At 47.4% G+C, this 5883-nt stretch overlaps 1 non-coding gene across 1 annotated transcript; it reads right to left on the bottom strand.

Annotated features, from left to right (window-relative positions):
- Positions 1-1000: 1000 nt before the first annotated feature.
- Positions 1001-1141, bottom strand: LOC126541022 (U4 spliceosomal RNA). Its single transcript, XR_007601605.1, has one exon. It is a non-coding gene; the product is annotated as a U4 spliceosomal RNA (small nuclear RNA).
- Between the last annotated feature and the right edge of the window lie 4742 nt (positions 1142-5883).

Raw genomic sequence — 5883 nt, forward strand, 5'->3', positions numbered from 1 at the left:
CAATCCCTTAGTCTTAGTGTGTGCCATAGTATGAGGTAATAATAATAATAATAATAATAATAATAATAATAATAATAATAATAATAATAATAATAATAATAATAATAATAATAATAATAATAATAATAATAATGCCTGTTCTTCTGTAACTACTTCTTTTATTTATAAATTGTCTATGCAATTATTTTAGAATGAAGTTGCTACATATTTATAAAATATCACCGCCCCTTCCAGTTCGTGAAGATGGTCAAACAGCGAAGCGGCTTTGTGCTGCCGTTGAGCTTCGGCTTCTCGGGCACCAAGCTCAGGGTCAACCCCCCGGCGTTGCCGATGTGTTTCCGCGTCTCGTGTGCGCACTTCGGGATCGGCCTCCCGCCGCTGCCGTTTGAATTCGACACCTCTGGCGCACAGCTCGGGGTCAGCCCTACGACCACGAGCCCGTTCACGAGCCAACTCCGACTGACGCTCGTGGTGGGCAGCTTCTTCTTCAGGAGCACACTCTGCTCGTGGTCTTCCCATAGTTGTAGCTGAGATGGAATGTACGGAACGACTCATTCAGAGCTCCGTTTATTGGGCGCAAAGCCCACCACCGGATATGCGGGCGCTGAAATCGTTTTGACGATCGGTTGGACGATTGACGTCTTCGTGTTTATTAATGAGATTGCGCAGACGTTCAGCTGCGACGGAGAGGACGTCAGTCACGGTATGCCTCCAGTCAGCCGTTGTCGCGATTAGAACCATACGCGCAGCATTGCCGCTTGCAATTCTTCGAAATAATTCCTACAAAATTAAATCTGTCCGTCACGCAACAAAATGAATGGCTCATACGACCTTAAGATCGTCTCATACCTCCCGTACGGTAGAATGTCAGCTGTGCAAGTAGACAAAAACGGACGACTAACGCGGGAGCAGCGGTACGAGAACGTTCGTGCAGTAGCACGAACGAGACATGCGACGGCACAGGTTCTTATTAAGTGTTCTGATTTTTGAGTTCAAGAGAGCCCCGTAGGGCCAGCCAAAAATTGCCGTGGCCGACGGTGTTTCACGTCGTCCCGGCGGGGTATTGGGAAAAGTTTTCAACTAGCAATAGTCGCCCCTCAGCAGCACTTCATTGGGTACGACACCGCCTCTGCGCAAAGCTGACTAGAAGGAAGCTTCGATACGACCCCATTGCGACACACGGTCTTAAACTGGCGAGGGGCTTTTATAAAATATTTGCCTTTTTCTCAGCAAAATTTAGCCCAACCGTAGAAGTCCAGTGTTCTTCTAGTTAGTATACGTAATTTAACTACTTCTTTTGTCCAAAATATTTTATACTTGCAATGAGATTAATATAAACTTGTTATATTCCTTACAAAAAAGCAATGAAACGCCGTACAGTTATGGCTACGCCACCATTGGGAAGCCCACTTTCATGAAAAATTTATCAAGCAAGCCCCGTCGCGATCTAAGTGGGTGTGTTGCATGCTTCGCGAGGCGTTTGCTAGTGGCGTTATGTTGAGTTATGTTATGGGTGGCGCTCCTGTTACAACCTTTGCTTACTCGTAAGCTAGCTAGGGAGGCACCGTAGTTGCTTAGTGGCTATGGTGTTCGGCTACTGAGCATGAGGTCGCGGGATTGAACCCCGGCCACGGCGGCCGCATTTCGATCGGGGCGAAATGCGTAAACACCCGTGTAATTAGATTTAGGTGCACGTTAACGAAACCCTAGTGGTCCAAATTTGCGGAGACCCCCACTACGGTGTGCCTCATAATTTAATTTCCTCGCGTGTTTGTTCAAAGTGTGGAATGCGCTTCACTTCAAACTATCCGTGGCCTAGCACACGGCATTCACTGGCGAAAGATGTGAGTGCAGGCTTTTTGTTATCGTGCAAGTACGCGCTGCGGCATCCGACGCGCTTGCATCATCCTAACGATAAATGCGGAACGCTCCCCAAAGAAACGTCGCGCTATGTTCGCTTGCACTCCGTTACACAGCTCTGAGTGTCCGTTGGGCAGGAGATTTAGTAAGTCGAATGTTTTCGAAATTTAATGTGGGGCAATACATTGTCTGATGACTGTTGCATACGAATACATGGTGTCGCAAGGAATTACGAATGATTCTGTGAAAGGAATCCCTATATGCTGCTATACATTGCGACTGTCTGCTAGCCATAGTACTTTTCATCCATTGAAACACGTTTTGTTCGGTCAATTACATTGGTTGCATTAGTCTAGAAGAATAAAGGTGAAGTTTCTTTTGAAGCCTCTGTGGCAGTGTCATTTATTTCCATCCTATTCGCTCACTTTTCAAAGAAAGATACTGCAGAAATTGCCGTCAATAACAGCCTGATGATGTTCACATGAAGACATACGTCACTCCTATAATTAAAAGACACGCTTAGGTTTCACCTGAGGTGAGTCGCAAGCTCGCCTCAGCCTCGAAAAAAAAAATAACTGCTGGAGTAGCGGTCGAAATGCCAGCCGCTAAACAAATTCAAACATTCGCGCCCAGCAGCACAATATCTTGACGTCACTGCCATTTCTGGTTTTGACGTCGCCTTTTATTTTTTATTTTTGCTTGCTGTTATTTGTCCAAACGATACGTAGATGGCGACGGTTGCAACGAGCCGCTATTTTCTTGGCATGTGGGCTCCTATGGAAGCTTCGCTACCAGTTTACATATGCCTCGCATACGGCGCTGTACGTTTTATGTTTGTATCTCAGCTTATTAGGACTATGTGTTTGAATAGCTCTTGTCACCATAATAAGTCACGATTACTGGTGCAACAAGAGATGTACTAAATAATGAAACCGGGATCATGCTAGTCCATGTTCTTCCTTTAGTTCCTATCTTTTTAGACTAGTAATCATGTCTTATTATGTTCGATACCAACTAGTCAAATTTCCTGCCTTAATCTTGTCACCAATTGCCGACCTCCTTTATTGTGATATGTTTTGTTAGGTCTGAATGGCAAAAATTGTTTTATAAAATGGCAATAGGAAAACTACTAGATATGACTGCTACTACTACCCTTTAGTCACTTCAAGAACCTGCGGACACGTACGTGAACCACTGTATGTTTGTGCCTAAGTTTGTCCAGTGGTATGCTTCAAGACATTCGTGTTCCTAACGCATGACAGTAACTTAAAAAAAAACTATTTGAGCACGTGTTTTAGGTTGGTTTTGTAACACATCTGTTTTGGTGTTTTCCAGGGTTTGTACTAAAGACAAGGCCTCGCGAAAAAAACATGGACGAAGAAGCGACGAGTACACAGAACTGGCGCAGTCCTTTTTGTCCTTTCTTCGTGTGTCTATTTTTTTTTTCGCGCTGCCTTGTTTATGTTATTACGACACCATACGCCGATGCTCATGAGGTGAGCCGCCGCGAGAAAGGTCCCTGGGCTATTGGCGCCCACCACGTGGTTGCCCACCATCGTGACCCTGGTGTGTTTTCTGGTCGGGATGGTGACGACGTTGGCGAATGGATCAAATTCTGTGAACGCGCCAGTGCTAACCTACTGTCACCCGATTCATGGCCGATACCCCATACTAGGTTGAGTCATATCCATAGTCACCAAACCAAATCAAACCAAACCATTGCTAATAACAAGAGGGACCCAGTGATTACGCACACCAATGTCATCGTTTATCTGAGCGTCACCCCTCACGTGTGGCTCCAAACACATGAGAACGAGTTAACCAGCTTGGTCATTTTGAACGAAAAGCTACGCGTACTGTTCGACGACCCCTTTGGGTGCAAGGTTGCGGCGGGAAAGGCCCATGTGACTCGTGTGCAGACATCTACCGAGCCGTATGTTTCATCCATCCTAGACGTCTTGGCTCTTTGCCGCAAAGGTGGCGATGACATGAACGAGCTAGCCCAAATCGAAGTTTTAAGATTTGTGAAGTGGGACAACATCTCGATTGCAATAACACTAATATGAACACTCCAGGTGAACTTTCACCGTCACCGTTACGTTCCGTATTAAGTCCAAGGTGGTCCAAGTGCGTAAGAATAAGCGGCCCACGCGCCGTATACTGCGGATACTAAGCAAGCTTGGGATAGTGAACCGATGATAATGGCAGCTTGAAGCGTGCGGTCTCCACCCGTGTGCAATGTTGGAGGTCACTCACGCTAGGGCAAGAAGACACGTGTCAGGAACAGTAGCGTATGTCACCCAGCCTGAGAGCGGCTGCATGAGGCTGTCCGCGCACCTGGCGTACGTGGCCCGCGCGCTGTGCTTATGGGCATCACGCCTTGATAAAAATAGATTTTATTGCGACAGCAATGATAGGGACGCTCTAAGCGAATTTCCGCCGTTCTCACCGCCATTGTTCTGACGTTGCGTATTAAGTCCAAGTGCATTAAGGTCTCATCGCACACCGCGGCGCAGTTCCCTACAGGCGCGAGAGAAAGCGTGAGTGGGTGACCTGAGAAGGGTGCTGCCTCGGTCTAAGCATTGCTTCCGTTCGCCCCATGCTGTGCGCAAAAGGGGGAGCGCGCTAGCCAAGCCGTTGCTGTGCATGGCACGGCTGAGCACGGCTTCGGGCGCCATATCTTAGAGGTAATCTGCGGCGGGTACAAAGGTTACAAGAGCCGAGATCGCTTGTGGCCTTGTGTGCGCTGTGCTCTCGCGTGCCTAGGGTTGCAGGTCACGCATCACCAAGTTTCGGAGACGCGATTATGCTAGAGGCAATACATCGCGTTGCCTCGCCGCTGGCACCGCTCTGCATCACACCAGCGTTCTGATAGCGAGGGTTCGCCATCATTGACTGAGATCTGTTCATGTTTGCGTATTCGTGTGTGACACCATGCTTCTTATTTATTTGTTAAGCCAATGAGCACTCAAAGTTATACCTCCGATAAAACTACTAACCTTTATTCGTACAGGTGTTTAATGATTTGCTACTGTAATCGAGACTCAGAATGTAGAGCCCTATACGTGCCTCACTGAGTGCAACCCCTGATTTTAATTTATATTAAAGTCCTTTAATACGTATGCCCGTGAGAAACGAGTGGCACAATGTGTCACGCAAATTCAACGCTTCTCCTCCAGGACAGCAACCCCCGTCCCCTGAATTTTATTACCCTCGATTTCCACTTGGTACTCTGCGCTCACCAGCTCAGGCGCGTAGTTTGTCATTGAACTGAACGCTCTTGCCTGCGTAGAAGATATCGCACAAACCGCCCTTGGATCCAGCAGTACGGAAGGGCGACATGTTGGCACGCCGCAGCGCGCCAGGCAAATGCTGCCGCGCAGCAGAAACATTGCCCTAGTCGATGCCAAGCAACTCAATATGCTGGCGAATAAGGGAGCCTTTATGCGAACAACTACGCCCTATTTTGGGGTATTCGCAGTGCATGGGGTATTCGCAGTGCATTCGCGGTTCATGTGCAGGTTCACGTGTAATAAAGTGGAAAACTGGGACAGTTAGTGGATATTCTTGCGAGGAAGCGCAGTCCTAAACAGTACATGAGAAGAGTAGACCCGATGAACGCTGACATACCCATTTATTTAGAAAAGGGGCAACAGGAAAAAAAAAAAAAAAAAAAACACAAGCAACAACAATAAAACAGACGTTCCGGTTTGAAACAGGATGTGATGCAGCCATGCGATAGCTGGTTGAATATTAAAGCACAGCTTTCGATGCTCTTCCCCCTCCTGCACTTTAAAGGTGGTGGCTGCCGGGTAGACACAAGCGCCCTACGTCTACGTCCACGAGCACTACACCCTACAGCACTACCCACTACCTACCACTAAAATACCTACCCCCACCCGCCCCGGCTTAACCACTAAGCAATTGCCGGCTGCCCATGGCGTGTGCGTACCGGAGCTATAAGAAGCGGAAATTGAAGCCTGTAGCAGTGAAGCGATGAAGAAACTGGTAAAAGAGGCACCT

Source organism: Dermacentor andersoni, chromosome 2 (genome assembly GCF_023375885.2).
Source record: "Dermacentor andersoni chromosome 2, qqDerAnde1_hic_scaffold, whole genome shotgun sequence".
NCBI classification, from domain to species: Eukaryota; Metazoa; Arthropoda; class Arachnida; order Ixodida; family Ixodidae; genus Dermacentor; species Dermacentor andersoni.